At 39.0% G+C, this 12,700-nt stretch overlaps 1 protein-coding gene across 5 annotated transcripts in view; it reads left to right on the top strand.

Moving 5' to 3' along the window:
- The window catches only part of FRMD6 (FERM domain containing 6), a 234,150-nt gene that overhangs the window by 75,899 nt on the left and 145,551 nt on the right, over window positions 1-12,700 (top strand). For 4 of the 5 annotated variants that reach the window (XM_055303737.1, XM_055303736.1, XM_055303739.1 and 1 more), the window contains one exon: window positions 1,022-1,084. The exons of the other annotated variant lie outside the window; for it this stretch is intronic. The gene's annotated coding sequence lies outside the window, so the exon portion shown is untranslated. The remainder of the gene's footprint in view (window positions 1-1,021; window positions 1,085-12,700) is intronic. 5 annotated transcript variants of the gene reach the window in all.

The raw sequence follows: 12,700 nt of genomic DNA, 5'->3' as shown, positions 1-12,700 counted from the left end.
GCTATAACCAGCCTTAGTCCAGAAATGGGAAGTGGAGAAAGGAGAAGTGGACCCAGAACTGAAGCTCTAGAAATGACTGACCACTATATTTGTCCCTATCTGGGAGTGAGGTTGAGTGGCCAAGCAATGGATCTCACCAATGCAAGCTTTGCAGTGTGCTAGACAAAGTTATCTCTGCAGTGCCAAGGGCAGGCTACAAAGTCAGAACAGCTGGGCATGTGTGCCAGACCAACCATGAATGTGTCTGGGAGTGGGCATAGTGTTCAGTTTGAACTGGCCAGCATCATTTGAAAGTCAAGACATGTGAAAACAATACCCCTGTGGCTCCCTAAATCCACTGAGCTCTATGTGGTAGGGAATCCAAAGGTTAAAGTAAAGGGACCATTTCTGGTATGAAATGACTGATTGCCTGACCAAAGAAAAGCATTGTATTTTCTTCCTTATTTGGAAATACTGATAAAATATGCACAATGTGCTTTTACTGAGAAAGCTCTCTCTCCATACTCCTTATTTTCACAAACATCACACATATATGCCTCTCAGATACTTCTTTACGATTCTTATAATTTCCTGCATATTTTTTAGGAATCAAGAAAATAAATAAACAGACCACATCATTATATTAGGAAGTAGATTTTGTAATGCAAAATTAATAATAATAATATTTATTATTATTATTATTATTATTATTTTGTTACTGAAAATAATGCCTTACCTTAGGCAAACAATACTTGGGTCAAAATAAACATTACTGCTGTTTAGGATATTTAGTTGTATCTCTAATATAATTATCACCTTCTGTTCAATAAAATTTATTCTAAATCATGAAATTTCCTTTTTTACTTGTCACTGTGTTGATCCAATTGCATCTTCTTCATACCCAAATTTGTATAAAAAGCAATGTAGAAAATGCAATGAATATATCTTTGGGATAATGGTGCTTATCTAAAAGTTACTATTAATCGTAATGATAGAGTAATTTCTATTTCCTTTCTTGATTGCCACATCGTTCTCTCCACAGCCTTTACATCCAGTTTTTTCTCATGAAGTCTCTTCTGGTTGAGAAGTTACCAAATTTCATCAGGTAAGAACTACTAAATATGAACCTGAAAATCTTATTTCAAAAGCATCCAAGTTGAGTAAATCTAAAAATGTGTCCGCTCTGGACAAATACCTAGAATGTAAACTGGGAAAGGTCCAACAGGATCTCCTGTTATTTCAGTGGTTCTGAAAGTATGGTCCCTAGACCAACAGCATCAGTGCCAACTGGGAACAGAGCAATGCAAACTCTCGGGCCCTTCCTTGTGCTTTAACAAACCTTCTAGGTGATTCAGATGCACACACAAGTCTGAAAATCACTGCTTTAGATAGGTTTTGTGGAAGACAAGAACAAAAAAATATCTCCTCTAGATTGATGGATTTTGATATATTTGATGTCTCTTCTTTCTTCCTTTTCTCCACTGATTTTTCCTCCTTCCTGTAGGTTCATCTATTACTTATTTAGCAAGCTGAACTGTACTTCATAAGATCATACTGCATTAAAAACCTGTAATTATTCTTTATGACAATTTAAGTGACATCTGATATGGGACTCCATCAAAACTAGGTATGCAGTAGAGGTTGTCAACTAATTAAGTGATTTAAATCCTTTTTTAGCCTTTGGAAGGAAAGCTTCTATAGTCACATAAGACACACCTTTAAAGGGGTGCCCAACTTCTAAGATGGTTGCCTTTTATATCTAATATCTGTAGGACATTCTCTTCACAAGTTAATAATTTCATGTGGGCTAGAAGTGTTGAATTGTCACCTCTGAAGTCATTTGCAAAGGACTGTGTTGTCCAAAAGGAGCTCATATTCTCTTGTAATATTTAGGATATGTTTGAAGTCTATATAGTGTTTGTTATCTCCAATTCTGGAAGCCAGTCTTGATAGCTTCCCAGTGGTCATTTTACCTCCAACCTTAATATAATTTGGTGTAACCCTGTGAATACCTATGAGTTGTCTGCTAAACCTATGAATTATGCTGTTATTCTGAAATGATTACTAAATGCTGCCCCCAAAATGCCTTTGCTCAAGATACCCCTCCTTTGCAAAGGTGTATATGATCTCTTCTCTATAGCATGTCTATTTCATGAGCAAATACATATTAGAGTCTCTGAGACTGTTTCTTCATCTGTAGAATGGAGACAATGATAATCTACTTGTTAGTATTGTTGTAAGAAATAATGAAGGTAATTCAGGTGCACTTAGCGCAGTGCCTAGCTCAATAAATACTAGCTATAATAAAAAATAACTTTATTAATAGAATTGTAAATTTAAAAATGTCACCTTGGACCTCATCCCACTGAAAACAAGCACATAGGGAAGAGATCAAGTGTCTCTGATTCCAACCACTACTACATTATATTTTCCATGGAGATTTGCTGTTGTTGTCAGCTCTCTGCTCTTTTAAGCTTAGCTACTGCTGGAACTCCAACATGGAGCCATGTAGAATTAAGAACATGATAAATTACAGAAATCCATCATCCATCACCCACCTGTAGGGCTAGGAGAGCACTGAATAATATCTGCAATTAGTTCCTCTAATACGCATCAACCCTTAGAGCAAAATCCAGAAGGACAGCTAGATGACCCAAGTGCAGGCATAAGGTCAGAGGGTCAGAAGAGTACCCTGAAAAGTGATTTACTTCCCTAACCTCTATTCAGCTTACAAAGTCCAGCATATATCCAATTTTTAAAGATTTCAGGAGAAAGAAATTTCCCTAATATTTCATATAGATGTTCATATAAATAAAAAAAGCTGTATATGATTATGAAATCTCATTTTGGCATAAGTTTAAATATTTCTTAGAGAGAATCTGCTGCAAAGTTCCAGTTCCATCTATGACAAATAACTGCAGAGATGACTGTGGCGAGAGAAGGGATACAGAGATAGGAAAGGAGATTCTTAAAAGAGAGGAATGTAAAATATTAGGATTAAATAAATGTCCAATAAACAAGACATTTCTGACTTTGAATTAGTGGCATAGAAAAATGAAAAACATCTGGAATCTGTACTTATTTTGCTGGTCAGAAACACAGTTTTGAGGTTCTTTTTTAAATTGTTTACTTTGTAAAGACAGACTTATTAAAAACAAATGTCTTAGGTGGTTGAGAAGAGAACGTAGTTGAATTCAGAATCCCAAGGCCTTAAAGGGAGCTCTTTAATTTCAAAGAGTTTTTACTTTCCATCAACTAAGCTGAATGCTGTCTCCTTGGAGTCCTTTTGTTCCATTTCAATACACAGTTGAAGAGTCAAAGGCTCACAGACCTATTTGAAATTTAATAGTAAATTTTTGGAGAGAGATAGACTCATTTTTTCATATTCTTCAGTTATTTTATATGATTCTTCTGTAGCCAGCCCTCCTTCACTCCCCCCCAAAAAAATCATCTCATGGTGGGATCTACCTACACGTTGACCCTTACTTTTATTATGGACACAGCTGGGAATTACAAATGAGGTTGTTTCCCTTTTATTTCTGAGGAAGATTATTTCTGTGGATAGGGTTCTAGTCAAGACAGACTAGGGAGTACACAACAAGTTTATGGGTTATTGTGTTTTCTGTTGGTGCTTTCACATGCCCTTGCTGGGGCTCATAACTAGTCACTCTCTAGAAGGAGAGCAGGTCTAATAGGCCAATAAGGTGACCTGGGGTGTTGGGATTCTGAGGGGAGCACCCCCTGGAATTATTTCCTGTCAATGCCCTGCTGTGCCTTTAGAACAGACCCCTCTGCCTGTACGGTCGGTCGGTCGGTCGAGGGAGAAGGAGGGAGGGAGGGTTAGTGAAAAGGAAATGTCTTGAGGTAAAATAGGCATTCTCTCCTCCTTCATCGATTTGCTACTCTTTGTAAGTACTTTATAAATAAGTAAGTATTGTGAGGAGCCAGATCTCAGGGAAGCCATGGAATGGAATTGTACATTAGGCATAAACTGTATTAATGAAACTCTGGTGGCATACTAAATTCTCAGGATGCTACTGCTGAACCAGTCTCATGCTGGCCTTTTATATTCAAGTCATGGTAATGAAGAAAGTCCCCATGTCTTGAATTTTTTATACCCAAGTTATTAAATTCAGGAGTGTGGACCCCTTTACCTTACAGTAGGCAAGGTAGAGGCCACTTTCCAAAACTGTCATTCTCTAAAAAAACAAAACAAAACAAAACAAAACAAAACAAAAAAACAAAGAATCTCCATTTATGGTTCAGACCACAGGCCTGGTTGTCTTTCTCACTAAGTAGTCTGACTCTAAAATACCTAGGAATAATTTGTTGTGGGGGGAGAAGGCGAGGGGGTATAAGGTTACTTTCTATGAGGCATTCCCAGAATCCCACAATAGTTATTGTTAAATTCATCATCCTCTTCAGCCTTTTTTTTTTTTTTAATTGGAACATCTCTTTGGATAGGTTTCCAGAGAATTAGTAGCCATTGTGTGACTTCATGCTTTCTTTCATTTACGCAAAAGCTACCTTTGATTAATTTTGGGGGATGGTTCTTGATGTGTTCTCCCAGCCGTACCCTTTTGGTTTGGTAAACATCAGTCTCTCTGCCTTCAGCCTCCATCTTTTCCGACCGAAAGATGCAATAATTCTCCCTCACACTTGGCCTTTCTAGTTCCCTTTTCTGGACGTGCTCTGGAGTTTATTGGCCCAAAGAATTCCAAGCATAAAACAGTATATTTCCAAAAACAGAATATAAATATTCACAGAAGCATTAAAACTACCCTAGAAAAAAGTCTGTATTTTTTTTAGATATATATGGATTTTGTTTTACTAAAATTAATGCAAACCCATTGCTTTTATGAGGTTTGGATTTTTTTTAATCACACTATGAAGTCTATAAAAATAACCCTTTTTAGTCTAGAGAGATGATACCCACCAGCCTCTCAAAATGACTACCAGGAACACTTCAATTAATTCTAGTTCATTACTGAGAATGGCTTACATTTAATTCTTAAGATTTATTACTTAATTTAATTTTTAAATATGACTTGAATTTTAATTTTAAGATCCAGAGACAATGTAAACATTTGGAGGAAAAGAATTAAGGTCAATTATCTATTGACATGAAATGATTTTTGTAAAAGGCAGGCTATGAATATAAAGACAGCTTTGTCTGCACTCCTTGTGCATCAGGTCTTTGGTCTTGCATCAGCTGAGGGGGCCCACCTGACTCTGACTTCCTCCCACAGGTGCTCCCTGGCTGAGGAGGATGGAATTTCCCTTCGTGACCTCCCTATGCTGGCTTAACTTACAGACTTACTGGGTACCCATCAAACTGTTTCCATTTTCATGAGATTTTACAGAACTTTAAGTCTTCTGGTCACAAAATGTTTCCTTTGTGAAACCCTCAGACTTTTGCTTTCCCTCTTCATTGCAGTGGCAGGAATACAGAGCTTTCACATGATTTTTTAATGTGATTCAGCTGCCCAAACAACAGTGCCTTCAGCTGTACTTTGGAATTTGCTATGTCTCTGCCTCATTTTTCATTTGCAGATGCCTGGAACTTTCTCTTCTCTGTCTCTGTCTCAACCAGCAAGAGCTCATGGTTATGAGCTGTATCTTTGCGAGCATGAACCTATCAGTAGGTATTCCCAAAATTATCCTTTATCAGCCAGTTTCTGGTAGAGTCATACATTTTTTAAGAGAGTAGATGTATATTGAAGATCCCGGTCAGCACCAGGCAGTTGGTAGCAAACAACTGTGACCATGAGCCAAAGCAAGTTCTGCTTGAGTCCTATGGTCAACAGTGGAGAGACCAGCATATGAGAGATACGGAGCAGCCAACATAGGAGAGATAAAGGGAAGTCAAAATAATTCGAAGATCAGGGCCAGCTTGGCACTCAAAACCCAGGAGGATTGTCCGAAGGAAGAGTCTCTGACACCAGAGTCTGTAGGAACCACAGGGACAGAGCATTAGGAAACACAAGGCAAGCTTATGTGCCAGTATCAAAGGAGGCATTCTGATCATTTCCGCCTTCTGAATTTCTCTGCATTCCAATAGATTTGACAGTAAGCCCAATACAGATGGGAACAGGGAACTGAGATGGGGGGGGGGGAGTGGGAGGGTGCCGAGGAGGGAGGGGGGCACAGGCACAAAGAATCTGTTGGCAAATCGAACTCCAATAAAATAAAAAATATACAAAAAAATAAATAAAAACAATAAACAACAACAAAAAGAATCTGATGTATCTTTTAGCATTGTCATAGAGAAAGAAGAGTTCTTGAAAAGCACACATGTGAACATTAAACATAATGTGGTTGGCCAAGGCCATTCACACCAGCTGAAATTCCTCTGGCTTCTAGCCTTACACATGCCTATCTCAACTATTTTTATTTTTTTTAAAAAAATATTTTATTTATTCATGAGAGACACAGAGAGAGAGAAAGAGAGAGAGAGAGGCAGAGACACAGGCACAGGGAGAAGCAGGCTCCATGCCCGAATTTGAATTTTAATTTTAAGATCCAGAGACAATGTAAAGTAAACATTCGGAGGGAAACGAATTAAGGTCACTTAATTGATGCGGGACTTGATCCCGGGACTCCAGGATCGTGCCCTGGGCCGAAGGCAGGTGCTAAACTACTGAGCCACCCAGGGATCCCCTCTCATCTATTTTTGTAAAGCAGAATGCTTTTAAAAATTTTTTATCCTATAAAATTCGACATATGACCTCCTTCTATGACAGAGCTCTTTTTCGTGGTCTCCATAAGTAAGCATCACCCAGTATATCCCCTCACCCTTAAACTCATAAACTCCATCTTTTCTTCAGCCCTCAGTGTATTGTCTCTTGACCTAGTGCTCAGTATTTCCATTTTCCTTCATCTGAAACATCTTCCTTGTCTTCAGAGCCTTGAGGATACAGATCTGTGCATACCAGGGACAGGAACCTCCCAACAGTGAATTAGTTACTCTGACCATCTTGTTTGGCATGTTGTATGGAAAACATGTCCTTGTCCTGATTCCATCTCTCACTGGCCATGAATGTTAGGCAAGTCTCTTCCTTTCCCTGAACTTGTCCTGCCTACTCCAGTGAATTATTGTAAGAATCAGATGAAATAATGGAAGAGAGAGATTATAAATTTTAAAGCACAACAGAAGGCAATTGTTGTAATAAAATATGGATTCTTGGCTCACTTTGGGGTGGAGCTCCTTCAGTCATTCTTTTGGCTTATTTGTGCAACCTCTAGTGATATATTAATTATTGCTGCTAAGTGGCATAAGTTTCACCACATCCCTTACTTCTTCTGTGGTTTTCTCCGGGCAGCCACATCTGCCATGAGCTGATACTTCTCAGTAGGGATGAGGTGGAAAGACATGTAACTAAAAGGGACTTGGAGGCCTCTGGGTAATGAGACATCTTAGATAGGAGTCACTTTAGGGATGCCTGGGTAGCTCAGTGGTTGAGTGTCTGCCTTTGGCTCAAGTTGTGATCCTGGGGTCCTGGGATGGAGTCCTGCATTGGGCTCCCCAAAGGAGCCTGCTTCTTCCTCTGTCTATGTCTCTGTCTCTTTCTCTGTGTCTCTCATGAATAAATAAATAAAATCTTAAAAAAAAAAGTCACTTTAGTTACTCCAACCCAGAATATGACAATAACAATATTATAAAACCATATAGCCAATAATTTAGCACTGTGTTTCTTGTCATTTGAAACTTCCATTCAACCATGTTTGATCTCTTGTAACTCCCACCATCATGAACATCAGGTCTTACTGAGGTCCTACTAGTCCAATTAAATTTCAGCATCTATTTTTGCCTATCAAATTCTGCTAAGCCCTATGCTAAGTATACAACAGTGAGTAATTTACATGTTCTTCCTTAAGAAACTCACATACAGATAAATACACACATAAACATTGCTATAGGGGAGATATATTCAAAGTGCTTTGGGAGTATAGAAGGTGGAGTAGCTCAGCCAACTCTGTTTGAGAAGTTGGAGAGGAGGTCTAGGTGAGTTGGGCCTGAATGAATAGAACCTGATCAGAGAGTGAATACAGTGAACTACTCAGTACACGGGCTGCAGGGCTAGCCCAACTGGTTCAGATTCTGACTCTCCTGCTTCCCAACTGCAAAACTTGGCTAGTTATCTTTGGTTGCCTCAGTTGTCTTATTTCTACAATATGATATTGTGTAATACTAATAGAGCCTACCTCAAGGTTTATCATGAGCAGAAATGAGTTAAGGCATGTATAGTACCCAGAACAGTTCCAGTCATGTGGTCATTCAATAGGCAGTAGTCATCATTATTGCTATTATTATTCTTCACTGAGCCAACAAGTGGGAAAGAGATTCTTGGAACTCTTAGAGACCTAGTCCCTGAATTTAAGAGACTTCTATGGTCATCATTATCACTATTAAAAACAATAAAGCTTAAATGTATGTGCCAGGCATTTGACTCCTTCTATATGTAGCTTGACTTAATTCTCATAACAGTCCTAAAAGTCAAAAAATTTATACTGATATATCAATAATGTTACAAAAGATATGAAGTAAGTGAAAAACAAGTGGCACATAGGGTAGATGAAAGAGAATTACAAAAGGACGAATGTTTATAACCCAGAGTAGGAGGCAAAAGTCAAAGGTAGGATTTACAAAGTAAATGGTAGGCTTAGGCCAAATGAGGTTGCAGGCATGGTTTTTTGTTTTCATTTTCATTTGTCGTATTTTTAGTTTTTGTTTTCATTTCTTTTCATGTTCATTGCCAGGCATGCCCTTTCCAATCTATTCCAGTTCCCAGCACTGATCTCATACCCGGGTCTGAAAACATTTCAGTATTGAAGTTAGTGACACATGGACAAGGATGTAGAACCTAAGGCTGGCAACTGCTCACAAACATGTGTTGAGCAATGTTTTCATGCCAGGGACTGTGCTATGTACTTTTAGACACATGATCCATGAATAAAGGTATTATTACCACCAATTTACAAATGCAGTAACTGAGTCTGAGACAGCTAAGCCTTTAAAGGACAAGGAGCAGAGGCACTAAAGCAGGGAAGTTCATGGAATGTTCGAGAATCATTTAAACTGGAAGAGAGAATCCTTGCAGGGAAGTTGTATGAGTACAGGTGGAAGAGGCTAGATGATCTTGAAGGCCAGGCTGAGGAATAGGAACATGGTGACAGGAAACTAATAAATGATAGGCTTCCTTTTCTTCTTTACAGCTTAATGAAACTTACCCACAGGAAACATGTGGGCTGCCACAAATTTTGCTCTAAAGTGGGAGATGTGCTAGGAAGGGCTGAAGAGGTTCACTCGTCTTTGGAGAATGCTCCACCGTAGGCAGGGACAGTCCTTCAACTCTTATAACAACACAAGGGAGGAAAGACTGTCCCATAAATATTCTCATCTGGATTTTCTTCATATGTACTATGTCATTTTTAAGAAAATGGCCACTCGGTTCCCCTCCCTGGATGCCAGTCCTTGAGATCTGAGTAATATGTAAGTCCTACACAGCAGAGTGCTCTCCAAATCAAGAACAAGTTCTTTAACTTACTATTCTAAGAAGTCCTTTAGGGTATGGCTCCCGTTTATTTCTTTGCCCTCATCTTGCTCCATTCCCATCATGCACCCCAGCCATACTATTGTTACCAGAGAGCACAAGATTCTCTCTAAAACACTTCATCAGACTGTACTCCACCCCTGCCCTCCATAATGCTGTGCACTTACTTCTAGGATACAACCTCTCACTGAGAATGTGCTTACTTGTCTGCATTAGACTATAAGCTCCATAAAGGTAGAGACCCTTGTTCTCTACTGATTGCCTGTATCAGACACTTCCCAGCACATAGTCAGCATTCCATGACAATTTGTCAAATGAACCAGTAAATAATTAAATGAGAGAATAAGTGTTATGATCCCCTGGTTCTTATTGTTGGACCCTGGTCTTCACCTTGCCAGTGAGTTCTCCCTCTCTAATTGTCTCTCTAACCTTAGATGCTCCCAACACCAACTTGATCACTGATATCCATGTCCCTTTTCAGATCTTACATATCCCCCACACACACTTACAGTCTAACATACACACACACTCTCCTTTCTGGTGGTCATCCTTTGCCAAAAACCATCATTCTTTTGCTGTTAGCCATGAAATGTTTGGGGTTCTCATTTTCCTCTCAAATCCACCAATTATGTTTGAATGGACTCATTGGAAAAAAGAGATGGGGAAGGCCGGCAACATGTTGATTTTATAGCATTGCTGTTAGCAGTTCTTGGAGTAGAGGGGAAGTGTGTGTGAATGTAGTGTGTGTGTATGTTTGTGAGACATCAACCCACAGCTCTAACTCTCATGGAATGAATAGCCTTGGAAGAACGTTGGCATATGCCTGCTCATTGGAAAGGGGAAGGCCCTACATGGGCAGTCCAGGTTCTAGGGGCTCAGGAGGAGTTCAGCCCAGCAGGCCAAACCTGGTAGTCCAGTGCTGACAATAATAATAACTTTAGCAGCCTAGTTGCTAATACTTATGAGAATTCCCTGTGTTCCAATCACCATGCTAAGCACTTTACCTAGATTATTTCAATTATTTCTTATGTCAGCCCTAAATGGTTGGAGCTCTTATTAATCCTGTTTTATAACTAAGGAAACTGAGGCCCAGAGATACTAAGTAGCTTGCACAAGATCACACACTAAGTGATGGAACCAGATTAGAACCCAAGCATTCCTCCAGTCTGGGGTGGTTCCTTTAATCACTGAGAGTTAGAATGTGGAAGCAACACACAAGCAAAAACACACATGTGTTTTTACAATATAACTCTCACAACCGGGGGAAATGAAAGAATAATTTGGTCTTAAGGAACAGATAAAGAAAATAGTTAAAAGTATCTTCCAACATATTGCATTTCTCAGCGTGTTTATAAATTTGTAAGTGTATTCTGTTATACATCCAGGGGGATCAAGGGAGCACTGGGGTGCCACACATTGTTCTGCATGTGAAAGGCACTCCCTGGAATTGTGCAGTGTGCAGACTGCTTAGCCTCACATGGCGGCTCCAGAAGGCATGCCTTTTTATACCCATAAATTAATAGGGGCCAAATGGAGATGTGTTAATGGGGCTTGAGCTTAGCGTGGCCTTCAAAAACTAAATAAAAGAAAATGTGGAACAATAACCCCCATCATGGTAGAATAGAAAGATGTCTTCCCAATGTAGCTGCAGAGAGACTCTTCATTCAACTATATCAATGTCATTCAACCCTATCAGTGTCACTTGTCACTGTTTCCTGCATACACATCCTTGGATACTTCCCAGACTGTATAAATGTTTCTCCCTCCTCAACCTCTCCCCGTCTTCCTTTACTTATTACCTTTGTCATCTTTCTTTACTTACTACCTCCTTCTGCAAGATATAGACATCCATTCATCCATCCATTCATTCAACAAATGTTTTTGGAGCACCTGCCACATCCCAGGCCTTAAAGTAGATGCAAAGTGAAAAAGATGAGTAAGGCATTTCTCAGCCTCAAATTGCTCACAGTCTAGAGGGGGATTAAACAAAATGATCCTCTCCACAAGTTTTATAACCATTCTCTCTTTTTTCCCCTAGTTAGAGGAATTCTCATGTTTTGAAAACATTAACAATGTATTTCCATATGGGTTAAGTAACAATTTGAAACACTTAAAAACAAATACATTCTAGAAAAACAGACAATATTTTGAAAGTTATAAATCAATAAGTTTGTATGTCTGTATTTCTTCCGGTTCATTTTGTGAGGAGGCAATAAAATGCTGAGTTAAAGTTCAGTTGATTTTCTCTAGGTACTTGCCAAACTCTTGACATCACATTCTACTGTGTTTTTAAGATTCAGAGAGTCTGCACAGTGCTTGTGGAAAGTTCAGTTGAGCAAAAGAAACCTATATGTCATTCTAGCCTGGGAGTGACTTTTTTTTTTTCATTAAATGTATGAGGCTTGAGCCAGACAGCTACATATAGTATGAAGATAATTTCATCCCCAAAGACATACAGTAACAGAGTATCTTATGGGAACCATAGCAGGTGAAAGACTTTTTAAAAAATTCCCTGCTATGAACATGAGGCTTCAGCTAGCCACACATGTTCCATTTGAGACCCGAAGGCTTATCTTAGTAGACTATAAGCTCTCTTGCAGCAGGAATTGTGTCTTATTTGTGTGATTATGTTATTCTACTGATCAAAGTGGAGGTCTTTGTCATTCTCTGATGGCCTTTCATACTACCTAATGTTCTGGAAAAAGGGGCATTAGAGTTAATGTTTGAGATTTTTGGGGTGAGGCAGGGGAATTATTTTACTTTGTTTTTGAGATATGTCATAAATCAGTAGGGACCAGGATGAAACCAATATCCTTGTCCATCAAGGAAGCTTAGATATTGAGCCTTTGACCATCCTGCTTGATAAGTAGAGCAAATAGATGATCTTATCTTCCCTGTGATGAGCAAAGAAAATAATTATATTCCCACCTTTAGTACACTTACTACTTTAAAGTTTTGCTGTATTTTCACCTCAGGCATTGTAAACAGCCCATTCTATGGCTCTAGACCGCACATGAATTCCAAAGGCTGTACAAAAGCATTAAGAAACTACAAGCTTTCCCACCACCCCATACTGCTGTTGTGGTACACCTTGCTATGGGATTACCTGTGATCAATTCACAAACAGCAAGTGCCCTAAGAAGCATGCTTGGTCTGAAAAACACAAT

Source organism: Nyctereutes procyonoides, unplaced genomic scaffold (assembly GCF_905146905.1).
Source record: "Nyctereutes procyonoides isolate TBG_1078 unplaced genomic scaffold, NYPRO_anot_genome, whole genome shotgun sequence".
NCBI classification, from domain to species: domain Eukaryota; kingdom Metazoa; phylum Chordata; class Mammalia; order Carnivora; family Canidae; genus Nyctereutes; species Nyctereutes procyonoides.
The sequence above is the reverse complement of the archived record's forward strand: the minus strand, read 5'-3'. Positions and strand labels throughout refer to the sequence as shown.